Below are 18,276 nucleotides of genomic sequence, written 5' to 3' on the forward strand. Positions count from 1 at the left end.
GATATAAATGTGTGGCCCTTAGATTTTATTGATTGCTTTATAGATACAGTTATTGAGATGCAAATGATGAGTGCAGTTTCAAAAGAGTAGACTTGAGAACCCGAGTAATGATGTAGGCTCAGTACTCACCTTTTGTGTGGGTGGGTTGGTCAAGATCCGACACTGTACACGTCAGGATTGTGCCACCTTTTACCCTAAAAACTAATATAATATTTTACTACCAAATATTAAACTTAAAATTGAGGGGACATTGCTTTTAATATATTATTTTAATTATATTTCATTAAGGTAACTAGTTGGATAAGAATCCATCATCATTGGTTCCATTTTAATAACCTTACCAAGGTTAGTTTGGTGTGAGAAAATGAAAAAGTATCTAATGGGACCTTCTGTGACTAGTCAATAATCCATCAAATTTGTATCAATGAATGTGATGGCGGGATCCAAATTAGGCTATGCAAATAGGTTATTAATTGACTTTTTGACTGTCCGACTCTCTTTGCATTTCGATGACGTTTTTCCTTCTCTTCTCTTAAGTTTTAGGGTGTTGGATTCAGCTTCTTTAAAAAGGGTCAACTTGGAAAAACCCCAAGTGGAAACACCTTTTCAAAACACTATAAACAGAGGCTAAAACAAAACCAAGACCCCATATATTTTCATTTCTCCCCTCTTCAACTCCTCAAATTATTCCATTCCAAAAACATTTCAATGAATTCAAAACATTTCACTACACTCGGAGGAAAGAGAAGGAAGCATCTCCATTTGGATATGCCCCAAGCCTTCATCCCGAAGTTAGCTTGGTTTAAAGTGATGTTATACGTGGCAACTCAATCATCGGAAGATCTCTTCCGTATGGCATCTGTGTGCCCATTATCTCATACGTTGTCAAACACTCCACAAGTGCGGAACACCATTTCAATGGCAAAGTACCCAGACCATGGTACCATGCCAATCCTGCGGTCCAGCTTTTCTTGTAACAATGTAGGGCTTGTGAGAACCTTGAGTCAATATTTAGAGAAGCGTTCAAAGTGTTTTTCATGCAAGGCAACATGGAAGCGTTGTATGGGATGCGCATTGCAGCCACGACAGGCCATATGGAAGCGGCATATCTAGTTTGACTACTTGGCATGTCCGAAATTGGTCACTCAAAAGAAGATGCATTAGAATTTTTGTGTTCTTTGAATCAACGTAACAATATTGATATGAAAGGAACCAAGGATGCTTTGAGATGAAGATTAAGCCGAGTTTTCTCTGTTGCAAGACATATCGTAGATATGTTCTACTATGGGAAGATTAAGTCCAATCATGCAGCACTTGTAACAACAACGAATGGTGTTTTGTTATTGAAGGCTAGCCTACTGAAACAAAGATAAATCCTGCCTTCTGGACTTGTTGCAATCGATGCAAATGGCACCGTGAGAGTGTTTTTTGGTTCAAGGTGATGCGTGTGTATGTTGTCCTAGGGAATCCATACCCTTATTATTAGTTGTAGTATGTTTTTACGATTTTTATGCATTGTGGACTTGCTTATCTTGAGTTCTAGGTTGGCTGGCTACGTTGTCCAAATGTTGTTTAAATGTTGGGTTTTAATCTATTTTGTATGGTTATTGTGCTGTCATAAACCGTTTTATATATGAATGTGTGTGTGTATATATATATATATTTATATAGTCGAATGATTACTGACGTCATAGATGGGTAAGTATGACATTTTACTAACACATATATTTTGCACAACTGCAATCTTAATATTTGGTGAACGAAAAGACGTGCATGGAGTGAGGTGTCTTTTGACTGGTGCTTGGAAATGATATTTTCCCACTTATCATATCCCAAACGATTTGGTTACACGTTTCTTAAGTAAAATTTGAATAGTGAGTGACTTTGAATAATTTTTTCCTGATGTTGTACAATGGATGACTTGTATATTTCCATTTTATTTTTCAAAACATCCTTTAACCCTAATCAAGAACAAAAATAACAAATTGAAGAAGAGATAAACTGATTAGCATCAGAGATAGTCTATTCGCACGCAAAATAACAATAAAAATAATAATTTTGAGTAAATATAATTAACAAATGTAGAGGCTAAAAAGTAATATAATAATAATTTAAGGTAAATAATAATAAAATACTAATGTAGCGTAACCATGAAACAGGGAATTCAGTAGGAAGATGAAGTCTCAATGAGTTCGTAGCAATTTTCGGAACATTTTTCCAACTTTTATGTATTTAGTTATGAATTTTCTAAGTAAAAATGATAAAATAATAATTTAGGTAAAAGGCAAGGATGTGGCCATGTAGACTGACGTACACTTTGCAAGTGGTGAAAGGTAACATGCTGAGATCTTGTCAGATATCCTCTTGCGATTATTTTGGCTTTTTTAGTACAAAAATCTTTGAAAAAAGGTAATAAATAGTAGGAAAATCCTAAAAATGCCCCGAAAATTACTCTGGCCTCCTTGTGACGTTATAAAACTAGGGGAGCCTAAAAATCATCTGTTTCGCAATGAAAAAAATCCAAATTGTTTTAGATAACTTACTTTAACAAGTATATTTCCTTAATATTCGTTGTATAATTTGTAATAATACAAGAATTAGTTTCCTTTGAACACTAATAATGTACATATATAATAATTGCACATTCCTTTGAAGCCATCATTGCAACTGCGCTAGAGCTTTGAACACGTCAGAGGTATTCAATAAGTTGTCCATATGCAACTGTGCTTAGAGTTTTGAACACCTCAGAGGTATTCAATAAGCTGTCCATATGACGCTGCATTGGGAATTAGTAAAATATTTTTATCATGTCCAATCACATAAAATAATGCCATACTTTTTCTGAAAAACCTCACACCAGTCAAGAAATTTTAAAATATTAGTGAATATTTGTCCTAGTCTATATGAGTGATTATATATTCACTCTACATGTTTTTCACAGTATATGTTAACTGAGAGGGATTCCATAAACATATAATATAAAGAAAGAAAGCAATAGTAAGAGATGAACCAATACAAAAAACAATATATAACTGGTACAAAATAATGCCATAACCTTGTCACAAAAGCACTCACAAATGCTTTTCCATAAACCTTGCCCTAACATATAATAAATAAAGGCAACATTGCATATGATGCAACCATGTCCAAATCTGATATGTGATCACACAAAAATGGACATGGCAGCAACATATGACTGAAGTAGATGGGCACTTTGCATCTCCTGTTATCGTAATTAAAGACATCAAAATATTAAGGTTGAAATCTTCCATAGTAGTAAGCATCAAAATAGGTTTGAAGCAGAGTTTAACGAAAATTCTAATTCCACTGATTTGCCTCTGCTCAAACACAAGAACCAAAATGGTAACTTCTCATGCTGAGTATATTTGTTAACGTCGAAAATGGTAATAGATGACCAATCAAACTCGGATACAACGAGTTTTGCATAGGACCGGAAGTAGTCGAATCCAGCTTGCATCAGACGCTTCTTTGACTCCACTGCATTAGATGAGTTCTTGTATTTTTGAATAGGTACACCCGAAGTCGTTTGTGTCTATGCTTCATGCGCTGCAACTTCGCCCTATCTAGATTGGCCTACCTTTTGTTATCTTCAATTTGGCCTTCAACAAATTCCAAACATGCCCTTGCCTTTTGGATTTCATCACCAAGTTGAAGATGCCTCTCCTTCAAGAATCCAAGAACTCTTTCAGACTCAAAACTTCCAACAAAATGGTCATTCTATCTAGGAATGTGACACTGCTTGTCTGGTGACTCACTTGCGTTTCAAAGGCGGTCTTTGTTTGGAGGGGTGTTTATTATGCTGACATCAAACTTGGTTAGTAAATCCATTCTATGGAGGGAGAGAGTTTCTGTGGAGGAGAGAGTTTCGATAGATGGAGAGAGATTCGGTGGAGGAGTGAGTTTTTTGTGGAGGGAGAGTTTGTATGAATGGGGTGATAGTAATACCAATAAATGGGTTCCCGCCAAAAAACATTTGGTTGACAATGTATAAATTAATTTTTGGTCTGATACAATCTAAGTTTAATCCTAACTAGTTTGGTTAGTTTGGTTGGGCTCACTAACTAGATGTCACTTCCATTGAGTTTCTTTCAACCACTGACAGTGGTGTAAGGAGAGTATGAGGTTGACATGCTTGAAATGCAAAACCTGACACCTCATTTTAAAAATTGAAATAAAGTACATATGTTGACTACACTCAAGCTTTGGTATGTCCTCTTTCTCAAACGAAATTGCATACGCAATCCTCATCCTCTAAAAACAAATAGGATTATTCAAGCATTTCAACCTCTTCAGGCACCAACGACACTGTCGAAGATGAAAAATTGGAGTTGCAGGTTCCATTTCCACGTTGTACTCACCGACCCATTCCATTTTCAACATCATTTAGGAGTGAGGGGGACTTCGATGATCCATTAGAGGCAATACATGCAGTCAGTAGAGCTAGATTATAATTCCAGACTGATCAATTCATGGCACGAGAAATGTGTTGAAGACGAGGCCATTTTGGCTAATCTTAACATTAGAGTTAACAAAGCGTTCTCCCAAAAGGATAAGTACTTGGAGCTGAGTCATAAAAGAAAGCTAAAAGCTGAGGAGTTGGATACAGTAATGAATGATGAAATTAAAGGTTGTTTAATGAACCATATGCGATGTGAAGAGCACCACAGTGAACTGGAGTTGGCATTCAATGAAGGATTCAAAAAATTCCGAGCATTTGTGGCAACTACTCATACAAGTTATAATTGGGACTATGTATCCCCTAATGCTGTGAGAGAGATACTAGACGATGGTGGTGACATGAGTGAGCATAAGCATGTCAAAGCTGCTCGGAAGAAGCCGACCGATACGACTAAGTGATTGTGGCTACCATTGTTCAGTTGGTTGGGGGTGATCGTGGTATTGCACAAATTACAAGTATATTCCCTTAATGTCATTATCTAATTTAAAATAACACAAATATCAGTTTCATTTGCTTCATATATAATTATTGGGACTATGCATTACAAGTCATCATGTGTTCCTTCTGTCTAACGTTATATTTTGCAAATATCGAAATATTATTCAATAAGCAGTCAATATCACAGACGTTTGGAATCAGTAAAGTCCCATTATCATGCCCGTTCACATTAAAGAGCTGGCGTACTTTTTCTCAAAAAACTGACACGTGAGTCATTGTAAATGTATGGATTTTGTAATTTTCTTTTGGCTTCCCTTGACAAGTTTGTAATAATCATTGTATTTTCTCAAGCTCAAGTTTAGATTAAGAATTTAATCTCTAGGTGTGTTCTTATCTAGCTACATTATAATGGACAACATTGTGTTTGACAAAGGTATGTTTTGCATTGCATCACATTGCATTAACCTATTCCTGAAGATTATGACTAGTCATCCTTTCTCCATATGACTAGTCAACCTTTGCATTAGTAAGATTTTCCAGGTCACTGTTTCCAGCTAGATCCTACCCACTTTTTTGTCCTATTCTGCGAAATCCTCTGCTGCTTATGCGATTCCAACCTAGGAATTTTTGTGTAAAAACGCATGCATTCCTCATTTGGTAGCCGTCACTTTGGGGACAAGTTTTTGGAAAGTTTCATAGCAAACTTTCGCTTCTTCTTCCTCAAGAGTAACCTTCATATTTTTCATCTTTGAGTTTTCCAAATTGTTTCTTTTTGAAAACTGCATTTGAAATATGAAAACTTCATCTTGCTAGATCAAACACTCTATCATTTATATCTACGTCAGATTCAAGATTGATTTCTTCAAGAGTATGGTTTCTTGAAGAAATTGGTCATTTTCTCCATGAATCCAAATTTTATTTCTGTCTGAGTTAGAGCTTGCAAGCCGTGCCATGGGATGAACGAGCTAGAGAAAGAGCTGTCATTGCCATGAAGAACTGAGCTTCAAGTTTTGCTAAATTGGAGAAGAAGATTGCACAAAGGAGGTATAGCTCATCTTCCTAAATAGATCTAGGTTTTTCTTGAGCTTACTTGTGTTCCTTTGTAAGAATCTTTTTCTACTTAGTGGATTACTTGGTCGGTTGATGACCCCCAGTTTTTCCCAATGGTGGGTTTATGGGTAAACAGTTTCTGGTTTCCATCTCTGTAAATTTTCTGGGTTTGTGTTCTTGATAGTTGACTAGTCATCTGGGTTTGTGCGGTTGACTAGTCATCTTTTTCTGCTGTTTGGTGTTTGCTTGATTATGCTGTCTTCACACACTTTCACCATAGTTGTTGCTAGCACAGGGGATGCCTAGATTGACGGGTCCTTCTGAGTGCCTAGGTTGTCACTAGTAATTCTCTAGGCTTGCAGGTACATCTTGGTATGCTCTGTGTATGTTATTGTTTGGTATAATTCATATATGACAGTTGACTAGTCATAAGAGTATTTGGTCAAGGTCTAGAGTGTGTGAAGTTTGCTGCGTTCTTGGTTGAATATCTTTTAAATTTACCCCTCATCACCTAAGTACCAATTTCAGCCATAAGTAACATACCATGTGCTATACATTGTTTAGTGAATGGTTTATGGTTTATTTAAATATAATAAAATTCCAAATATTGTTGAATATTTATTTCGTCTATATCACTGGGGACATGAGTGACCATAAGCAAGTGAGCCCTGCTAAGAAGAAGTTGACCAAAATGACCGAGTGATTGTGGCACCGTTGTTCAGTTGGTTGGGGAGATCATGGTATTGCTAAGAGGGAGCACATAAAATGCTTTGCAATCAAATTTTCTTTTGTGTGTGGAATTATGAGTAGTTCAAATGTTAGTGTACCCTTTAATATTCTCCAAGCGTTCGAAATGTGATTAGCTGCAATGTACTTTTTTACACGCTGATTTCTAATCATTATGTTCCAACAAAGTGCTTCAAGTATCCTTCAGTTACTAATGTTTACAAAATCATGCACCTAATAACTAGTCGAGCTTAGATCTTAATAACCAGTCAAACACTAGAACATGACATTCGAAAAAAGTGGGTGCTGCTGGAAATGATGAGTCATTACTGTAATAGAAACAATTGTCATTGAAATACTGCATTAGCCTGTGATATAATCAATGAATCTTTGTTAAAACAAAATTCACCATAAACTACCCATTTTACATGGTAAAAGTCATTGCTTCTTCACATAACTCAAAATTTGATACTTTATCAAATGAAAATTTCTAAATAGGGAGAAGACGTAAAATTAACATGTGTCCAAATTCATGAATTAATGCATCCTCAACCACAGATGAAGCAAGTCGAGACATTGTACTCCGCTTTATTAAAAGACCAAGGTCTGCACAATCTTTAATTTCGTTGCCATTTGAATCTGACACCAATCCAGATTTCGCAGTTTTCTTCCACCTGTTCAAAATATATTTATAGGGCATATATTCAATCTGGTCCATTCTGAACAATGCTAGGATGTGCTTGCAAATAATTCCAACAAATTCAAATCTTTTGCAACTACACGAGGCGTGGTCAGAATCTTTGACATATACGACTTCTGCCACTCTTGTTTCCCAGTTTTTTCTCTATTTTGGGCTCTAGGAAACATGCTGTGCTTTGTATTAGTTCTTCCTTAAACTTTTGAAACATTGCCCTTGTGTACAAGGTAGCCATTTGTTTGTTCATTGGCATTGGTAGAATACATTGAACCACTTCAAATGCATCTACGTGATCAACAACTAACTCTTTTTGACGTTATCAGAGAACTTTGATGTGATGTGCCATATGCAAAGTCGATGAAATGTAGTCGGGAAGGCTGTTGAAATTGCTCTGGGCATTGCCGTATCTTGATTTGTAATGATCATTTTTAGGTTCGCACCTGGCATTGCTTTCTTAAACTCCTTAAACATCCAAATAAACGACTCAGTCGTTTCCTTGCTAAAAAATGTGCATCCTAAGACAATTGTCTGACCATGGTTACTAACTCCCAACATAGGTGGAAATGTCAAGTCTTATCGATTCGTGTTGAATGTGGTTACAACAACATCTCCATAAAACCCGTATGCCCGTCTAGAGGTTGCATCTGCCCAAAAACATCGACTAAACCTGTCATCATCATCTCCCATAATCTTGAAATAAAAAGCCTCATTGTTTTTTGTTCAGCCATAAAATACTCAGTCACTAGTTCAACATCATGGTTCCTCAGCTTCCCATTCACACTACATTCAAGATTGTAAATATCTTTTTTGATAAAAACCGATTTTATCCATTCCTCCGGATTGCACCTCCAAAATACTTACCTTATGATGAATGGGGATATTAACTGAACCCAACTGTTTTGTGAGTACTTTTGTAGAATCTAAAATACGACGGTGTGATATCAATAAATGCACTCTTTCTGAGGGTGTGATTGTATGATTGTGTCCCTATGCAAAAAGAGGAATGGTATACTTCTTGATCCCATTTGTCTTCACAACCACAATCTTAGCTTTGCAATCGCATCTACTTATTCCTCGCTGTCTTTTTCTCTCCCGAGTTACATCTTTCCTATATGCACCTTGTTTGCAACATACAAATTCTTTCCTCAGAATCTCTTTCTTACTTTTCCACCAAAAGCTGGAATGAAGTCAAATATCAAAGCCAGCAAAGAATGCATTTCTATTATAGAAATTATAAACGAGGTCAAGCGAGTCGAACTCCAACCCAACTGCTGGTGTATCCTCATTTATTACTTCAGGAATGTAAATCATCCCATTAGCTATTACACAGTCATCACTCTCTGAGCCCCCAGACATTTACCCACATATATTATTGAACTACTTCTATATTACTGCATAGCAAATATTAATTCATTAATCAATCATTACCGCATTACAACATATCAATGCATTCCAATTACACAAAACATTGCCCAAATTGACAGAAAAGATGCATAGCCTAGCATGTTTGATTCCGATTACACAAAATGCAAGCAAAATTTAATAATAGTTAATCATCTCTTGTGAAATAATATGGAAAACAGAACATTAGAACCAACATGTTCAATTAAGAACACAAATGTAATTCAAACCAGCAACTACAGAACTTCACCCAATATCCTCTCCAAATGCTTATTCTTAATGCCATTAAGCCTAAGTTTAGGATCTTTTACCTACATTTCATAATTTCCCACCCTCACAAAAAACAATCAACTAAATATATTGAATATTTATAAGGAAATGACTTATTATTGATGGTCGAAGATGAATTTCCCACCCTCACAAAAAATAAACCAAACCCAATAAAATCAATCCAGCAAGAGTGAACTTACCTCTCAAAGTCAATCAGGAGCTCTGAAGTCAGTCAACTTGAGAGAATGTGGTGGACATTAGAGAAGACTCTTTGGTAGTGGAGACTCCATCTCCACCACAATTGAGGAACAATTGCTGCTGCGGCGTCTAGCTATAGAAAGAGCTATGCTACTTTCCTTTCATCTGGAATCTCGTCTGCTGAACGAAAAAGAGAAGGGGTTTTCACTTGAGCCATAGAATCAAAACAGGGCAATAGCTAGGTAAGAGCCATTAATCGTCATATAGAGGAGACCATAGATCGCAGGCCTCTCAAGGAGCTGATGACAATTGAGTGACTAGAGGGTTTGGGAGCTTTGGATCTTTCTAATTGTGGGTTTGCGTTACATTCAAAAAGAGAGGACTGAGGCTCTTGAGTTTTTCAGAGAGAGGGAAAGATCTTCAACTGAAGTTGGGTTTCCAATGGGTCAGATTTGAACCCGGTTCTACATGCAACCTCTTTTAAAAACTCACCGTTGGATTTCATCCAACGAATCTTAGATACCCCGCAAACACACCCATTATAACTTCCCACGCACTATAGACTCTCCCATCTCCATGTGAGTGGAGGGCCTGGAGAGGGTGTTGTCCATGATGAAAAATTCAGGTGCGTAAATGAAAAAAGTGTGCTACTACCAACACAAAACCATGAAACAGTTTATAACATGCATTATTTTTCACCAAACTCTAGGCAAATAATTGGATGTGTAGCTTAGATAAGTTGATTGAAGCAATGTGTAGGTCTCTTTGCATTCGAGTTTGACCTCCTTCTTGTACATTAGAGTTAGAATATATTTTTGTAAAAAAAACACAACAAAACAAAACAAAACTCTTGGCAAATAATTGAATAATTGAGAAATAAATAGTCAGATATCTAACTTGTATGTTTAAAATTGAAATGGTATAATTCTACCATGTATTTCTTAATTTTCCTTGAGCCACTGCCAAATTAAAAAAATCAGAATAAAAGAAAATAATTGCAATTTAACTCTATATATGTAATTCATACAATTATAGTTTATCGCATTGACTAATATTTCATCATCGTTCAATCTTTCAAGAAATCCCCGATTGAATATAGAAAGAAAAATAGAAGGATGGTGAAATGAATTAGGCGAATTTTTCGAAAGTTAAGTAGTGACGCTTAAAAGATAACCATGTTTAAAATTAGACTTTTTTTTTGTATTGCTTAAAACAGCATGGAGAAGAAATTAGCCTAAAAATGTACAACATCTTGCTAATAAATATGTCGTGGAGACTGGATTGACCATCCCTATCTGATTGATGGAACATATACAGAGACGGATGTATAGCAAGTTCTTGCACGTTTGTGAAGACAGATGCGTGGAAAAGGAAATAGATGCCCAATTGTACATTCTTCCTTTAATACAAGTCTAAGTCGTTGCAATGAATGGACCAGTTGCATTTGGCTACTAGCGAATTTCTTCCTCCCATGGTGCAATCATGTGCCCCACTCTTAGGCACCTTGTTTTGCCTTCATAGATTGGCACTGCAACAAATTATTCAATGATTTTTTGAAGTTGGAAGGAACTTCTCTGTTTTCGGTGCTCATGGTCATGGAGAGAAGTTGTTTCCTCTTGTCAATCACCTTCTTGCTAGTGCTGCAGCTGCAGTACAGTTCTATAGGCACAGTAGGTGCAGCACAAACCAACATCACCACGGACCAGTCTGCTCTTCTTGCTCTCAAATCCCATATCACTATTGACCCTCGCAACATCTCGTTTGCAATAATTTTTTTTTTGGGTCAAACCTCCGTTTGCAATTGGGTTGGTGTTATTTATGGCACTCGCCACCTCAGAGTTTTAGTCTTTGTTAAATTTAATACACATTTGAAGAATTTAGAAATATCTCTAAAAAAGTAGAAAACTCTAGAAAAGTCCTAATAAAAATCTTGTAATAAGATAATATTATATTGTGAAGTAGTAGCTGTGAGAAGAAGCCAAGTCCACTGACTTGGACAATGGCGGCAGCCTTAATCAGCGAATAAGCCAATAAGCCTCAATTTCCTAGTTGTTGAAGGTAAGCCTAGTCTTGGGTCGTTTACGGTGAGCTGTCATAAAATGGACTAAATTCTGGGACTATTTTGATTAAGATGGAGTTAAATTATAAAAAAACCCAAGCACTATTTAAACATTAAATACACCCAAAATTCATCGTGTTATAAACACACTTTGACTTTGTTTATTTTGGGTTGTTTCTAAAAATAGTGCTTGAATAAATACCTATGTTTAGTTGGGTCTTATTTATAAATTTGGACTAAATTTTTTTTTCTTATAATATTTAAATTTAATTGGGGTTTTTGACCTAAAAGATAAATAAATGCTACAAAGAAACCCAATTCAAAGATTTATAACAATATCTGCCCAAAAAAAAAAATATTTTAAAACAATAATAAAAGGAAATAAAATAAAATTCTTTTATTCTTATTTTTATGAAGAATAAAATTATGATATTTGTTTTTTGGCTTCTCAAGATTAATTTGAGTTGATCGAAACATTGTTAAAGGGGCTAAACTTACTCTATAATTCTAGGTTTTTCAGGGACTAAGTAAAACAATAAATTAAAAAAATTATATATATATATATGTATAATTTTTGTATATTTGACTTTTGACTTCAAACTGAAAAATATAATTTGACAAGGTAAAAATTGCTTATGATATAGAAAGCATCACATCAGGAATTATTAAACTTGTTTCAATATATAAAAAAAATCAAACATTTGTAAATTACTATAGTTTGATTTTCCAAATGCAATATCAAAATAATTATTATAATATTTAAATTTAATTAAGGATTTTTATTTTAAATAAATAAATGCTGCAAAAAAACCCATTTAAAGATCTAAAACAATAATTAAAAGAAAACAAATAAAATTCTGATATTTTTTAAAGAAAGGCGTTGGACTCACGTGTTCTATTTAGCGAGCGTGCTATTTAGCGAACCACTTTTCAGACTCACTGCATTAGACAAGCGAGCAAGGCAATTTTTTAACTATTGGACTATACAGTCTCATTTAAGTTAGTCCTGTCTCTTACTAGTGAGGCGTGCCAAATAAAGCCTTGTACCCATCTATTGTTGAATAAATAAAATCACTCTTTTGTTCTCTAAAAATCCAACAGTCTTGAACCTCTCTTACATGGGACTCTCCGGCACCATTCCTCCACCCCTCGGCAACCTCTCGTTTCTTTTTGAGCTGCGCTTCAAAAACAATAGTTTCCATGGCACCTTGCCCCATGAATTGTCCTATTCACATCGCCTGAATTTTATTAGCTTAAGATTCAACAATTTTATGGGATCCATTCCATCGTGGTTTGAGTTCTTCCCCAAACTTCAAAAGTTTTCTTTGTATGACAATCAGTTTTCAAGTTCTATATCCACGACTATTTTCAACTTATCTACATTGCAAGTACTTAATCAAGGGGCTAACAAACTATCAGGTACATATGTGTCAACAATTTATCTAGACTCTATTGGTGATCTATCATTATGTTTTACATCTTGTTATTAATCAATAAGCCTGATGTATTCTTTTTTCTTTAGAAAATTATGGTAATTTTTTCTCACTTGCAGGTCATCCAATACTCAAAAACTCTCACTTGAATAGATTATGTATTTGGTTTTTAATTTTAAGAACGGTTGAGTATATAATGTTGGTTTTTATTTCTTTTTATACACTTAGAAAGTTTTTAACAAAACTTACATTTATGAAACTAGTGAGTACATGTTCTATAGGCTACAAATGATAAAACTGGTTGGGCGTTGGGGGATAGATTGTAAATAATAGGGAATATTTATGACCTTTTTCACAAGGAGGCCCATTATAACATTATATTTTATAAATATAATGTTGAGGAATAGGGACCTTAACAATGTTGAGGAGGATATACCTTAACTCCAACGATTTCGATGATCTATATATTTGTTGCATTGCCTTATGTGATACAGTTATATATGACTCCGCTTTTGTTGCAATGCATTATATGTGCATAAAACATAAATTGAACATATAAATGTGCATATATCTAAATGATTTTTCAGGAGTTTCTATGGTGGTTTTCAACATGCCTTCTTTGACTATGTCGAGTCTATATGGAAACAGCTTGAGTGGTGGTCTTCCAGACAATATATGCCAACATCTTCCGAGTCTTCAAATCTTGAATTTGGGTCGCAACCAGTTTGATGGTGCACTTCCATCCAAATTATGGCAATGCAGAGAGCTTCTTAAGCTTAATTTGGAGGAAAACAATTTCAGTGGAAGCATACCAAAAAATATTGGGAACTTAACAATGATTAAGACGATAAACCTTGGCGACAACAATTTGACGAGTAATTGATATTTCATTATGTTGACCCAATTATGATTTATCTTTTTTATTTTGGTTGCATAATTTATCATTATTTAACCATTTCATATTTTAGTAAATGAGGGAGATAGTTAATCATGAATATAACAATTTTTTTTGTCAAAATTGCTGGAAAATTCATTAGAATCGAATAGCAAGGTTTACAATCATGAATATAACATATTGACTTGCCTAATGAACGTTCTATCTAAGTCAATATGTTCAAATCTAAGGTTAACCAAAGTAATAAGAAAAAAAAAGTAGAAAGGTATAAAGACATGCAAACAAAAACGTGTTTTGCTCAAGGAATATGACATTTTGTAAACCATATATTTTCATCCCCAAATTATGGCTAGATTTCTTAATTTGGTTCAAACACAAAACTTTTTAGAGATTTTCGTGTAAATATTGTTTTATTAATTAATATTATGAGTGCGACATTTTATACTAAAGGTCATGAACGAGTTAGATATTGTAAGATTAGATTAATAATCTGAATGGCCTTATCCCATCCTCAATCTTCAATATCTCCACGATATAAAAAAAATAGATTGAATTGCCGTTTCTATCTAAGTCAATATTCTTTTCAACTAATGCTAATGCTACAACGCTTGTGAAATTGTGGCAGGCACTATACCGAACGAGATCGTTGATCTTCCAAATTTAGAGGTTTTGTCATTCGAAGACAACAATCTCAATGGCCTCATCTAGGCCATCATTTGGCCCGCGGGCTCAATCTTCAATATCTCCATAATGAGAAAAATGTCGTTTCTTTCTTTACTAATCAGCTATCTGGTAGCCTCCCATGCAAACATAGGCCTTGGGCTTCCGAACCTACAACACCTTTAGACTAAAATAGCAGTAACCTGGGCAGTGGAGTAATCCCCAACCTCTCCAATGCTTCTACACTCATCAAGATAGATTTGGACCAAAACTCATTTACAAGGTTTATTCCGAGGACATTCTATGCCTTAACTAACCTTCAAGTGCTTAACTTAGGAAAGAACAATTTGATGATTGATACTTCCACTCTCTCTTGTTTGGTTAATCTTGGAAATTTGACATCACTAGCTTTGGCAATTAATCCGTTAAATGCTAGACTTGATGATTCCTTTCAGGAATTGCTCTATATTGTCGCTTCAATATATTTATTTATTCAATTACAGCATGAGGGGTAACATTCCTATTGGTATTGGCAACATTAGAAGCTTGGTGACCTTATCCCTGGGATACAATGAATTGAGTGGATCAATTCCAACTGCAGTGGGAAGACTTCGGAATCTCCAAGCTCTGAACTTGAGTTACAACAAAATGCGAGGATACATCCCATATGAACTTTGTCAACTAGATAACCTAGGTTACTTATATCTGGGTGGAAATCAGCTCACTGGTTTTGCACCTTCTTGTTTGGACAATCTAGCCAGATCTCTTGGAAATCTATCACTGGAGTCCAATTCATTGAGTTCCACAATACCATCTACTATCTGGAGACTGGCCTATATCTTGTATGTAAACTTATCATCCAATTCTCTAATTGGACCTCTCTCACAAGATATTGCAAAGTTGAAAGTTGTGGTAGGTGTAGATTTATCAGATAACCATTTATCTGGTGTTATACCAAGCACCATTGGGGCTCTTTTGGATTTGGAAATTCAATCCTTGGCAAATAATAATTTGGATGGCCCTATTCCAAGTTCGTTTCAGCACTTGATCAGCCTGGAATTCTTGGATTTATCCATAAACAATCTGTTTAGCGTGATCCCAAGGTCTTTAGAAGCTCTCTTACTTCTCAACTACCTGGATTTGTCCTTCAACATGCTCCAAGGAGAAATTCCAACAGGTGGACCCTTCCAAAACTTCTCCTCTAAATCATTTGTCTCAAACAGTGCACTTTGTGGTGCATCTCAATTTCATGTTCCACCATGCAAAAATAGTACACTTGAACCAAATTGGAAGAAAGCTAAATCTATCATCACAGGGATCATGTAAGTAGTTCTCCTGGTCACCTCTGTATATCTATCTTTCTACTACGGAGGAAAAGGAATGTGGAAGTTCCAATAGAGGCTACCTTTTTCTCTCAACTTCATTGGAGAAGAGTTTCACACCTTGAACTTCTAAGGGGGACGGATGGATTTAACGAAAATAACTTACTTGGAAGTGGGGGTTTTGGCTCAGTATATAAAGGGACACTTTTAGATGGAATAGATGTTGCAATAAAGATTTTCAATTTACAGCTAAAAGGGGCTTTCAAGAGTTTTGATAGGGAATGTCAAATGCTAATTCATATACGCCATCGAAATCTTATCAAAATCATCAGCTATTGCAGTGAAATTGATTTCAAAGCCTTGACACTGAACTACATGCCTAATGGGAGCCTCGAAAAGTGGTTGTGTTCTCAAAAATCTACTCTGAATATCCTAGAGAGGATGAATATAATGGTAGATGTTGCAGTGACAGTGGAATACCTTCATCATGGTTATTCAGTACCTATTGTCCACTGTGATTTGAAGCCGAGCAATATACTACTCGATGATGATATGGTTGCGCATGTTGTTGATTTTGGAATTGCAAAACTCTTGGGTGGAGGAGATTCTATAACCCAAACCACGACCCTAGCCACAATTGGGTATATGGCTCCAGGTGATGTACTTGCTAATTTAATATCTTTCAATTCTATACATGTTGTCCTTAATTATGTATAATTTTCATTTCATCATACAAATGAATATATAACTATAATTCATAATGCACATTATGGATTGGAAGGAATGGTTTCAACAAGAAGGGATGTGTACAGTTTCAGAATTCTAGTGATGGAAACATTCACAAGAAGGAAGCCAACAAATGAGATGTTTGATGGGGAAATGAATATAAAGCAATGGATTGCAAACTCACTAGTATTACCAAATGCAAAGATAGATGAAGTTGTGGATGCCAATTTGCTTGGGATTGGGACAAAGTAGGAAGATGATGATCATGTGAGGAAGAGGGATTGCATATCAGCCATTATGAGATTAGCTCTTACTTGCTGTACAGAATCACTAGAAGATAGGATAAGCATGAAAGAAGCTGTAGCCACAATCAACAAAATCAAGACAAAGTTTTTGAAGGGCGTTGCTGCGGAAAGAGGTGTACTATTAAACCATCCTCTTGTTTAGCAGCGCATCAATTAGTGGGTCCTATCCTATGACATGTATTTCATGCACTTTGATTTGATTCAATTTCAGTCTTTAATTTAGACAATATAAAGGAAGGCATGCCGTTTATTTCGGACTGATTTTATGGTGGAGTGTGTAGACTTGTTATATAATATACAAGTCTTGGTTGTTGTTATGACATCAGTATGATAGGAGGGTTTGTGCTGTTGTGTTGTGGCTACAACCTCGATCTCTTGGGAGCTCCACCGCTGCTTTCGCCATGTCAAGAGGCAAACAACGGCTGATTACGGAAGCCAGGTCTCCCACCCTATTTTTGTTGTGTGTAAACATACGAGTTAGGTTTGGGCCCTTTTGGGAGCTATTAGCCTAAAAGCTCAAATCATTCACATGTGATATATATATATATATATATATATGACTGACGGGCCTAAGCCCAACTGAATTTGTGTAGACAAACCAATAATCCACCTAACTTAACTATGTATCTGGTTCTCATTAAAATAAAAAATAAAAAAAATCCGACAGTCATATATATATATATATGACAGGTCTTGTTGGACTAAGCAGTACAGGGCATTGGCCAATACAGCTGCAGATTTAGTTTGGATTTGACAGGTCTTGTTGGATTTGAAAGTATGCTTACCTGAGCCTCCTACAATTTCATGTGATAATTTGTCTGCTTTGGCTCTTAGTTCTAATCCTATATATCACTCACGCATCAAGCACCTCGACATTGATTTCCATTTCGTGCGCGAAAGGGTGCAAAGGAATGATCTTACTGTCCAGTATATTCCTACTGAAGAACAACTAGCTGATGTCTTTACTAAAGGACTACATAGTCCTGTTTTCTTAAGTCATTGTGCAAACATGAGGCTGGGCAACCTAGAGCTGGGTTTGAGGGGGAATGATAACAATAATAGTTAGCTAAGAGTTTGTTAGTGTTGGCACGTGTGGCTCACATGTCACAGCTGTAATTAGTTAGTTTGTTAAGCATTAGTTATCGGCTGAACATCTGATATAAAAACAACATCTCTCTGTAATTGTGAATACGATTGAAAATCAAAGAAAGAAAATTCTCTCTTCTTCCCTGAGTTCTTCTCCAATATTCATCTTCTTCCTTCAGTCTCAATTCTTCTTCCTTATACTGTTAACAACATCAAAGGGTGTCGTGGCCTGTGAAGTGCTAGGTCCCACGCCAGTTTTGGCTACCCCAGCAGCTTATCGATAATAATAATATAAAAGAAATATAGTTTTAATTCTACATAACCACAAATTTCCTAACTGATTTTTATATATTTAAAAATAACAAATTTCCTAACTGATTTTTAGGTACCAAGAAATAATTAATTTTCTTTGTAATTGTACTTTCTAGATGCACTTTTTTCTCAAATCTCTAAAAACTTGTTAAAATGCGCATCTAGAAAGTACAATTGCAAAAGAAAAAAATCTTTGTAAGTGGCGCATAGTGCGCTTG

At 35.6% G+C, this 18,276-nt stretch overlaps 1 pseudogene; it reads left to right on the top strand.

Moving 5' to 3' along the window:
* The first annotated feature begins 10,820 nt into the window (after window positions 1-10,820).
* LOC103339057 (uncharacterized) lies at window positions 10,821-16,802 on the top strand (annotated as a pseudogene).
* Window positions 16,803-18,276: the final 1,474 nt, after the last annotated feature.

This window comes from Prunus mume, linkage group LG8, assembly GCF_029339155.1.
Source record: "Prunus mume cultivar Tortuosa linkage group LG8, ASM2933915v1, whole genome shotgun sequence".
NCBI lineage: Eukaryota > Viridiplantae > Streptophyta > Magnoliopsida > Rosales > Rosaceae > Prunus > Prunus mume.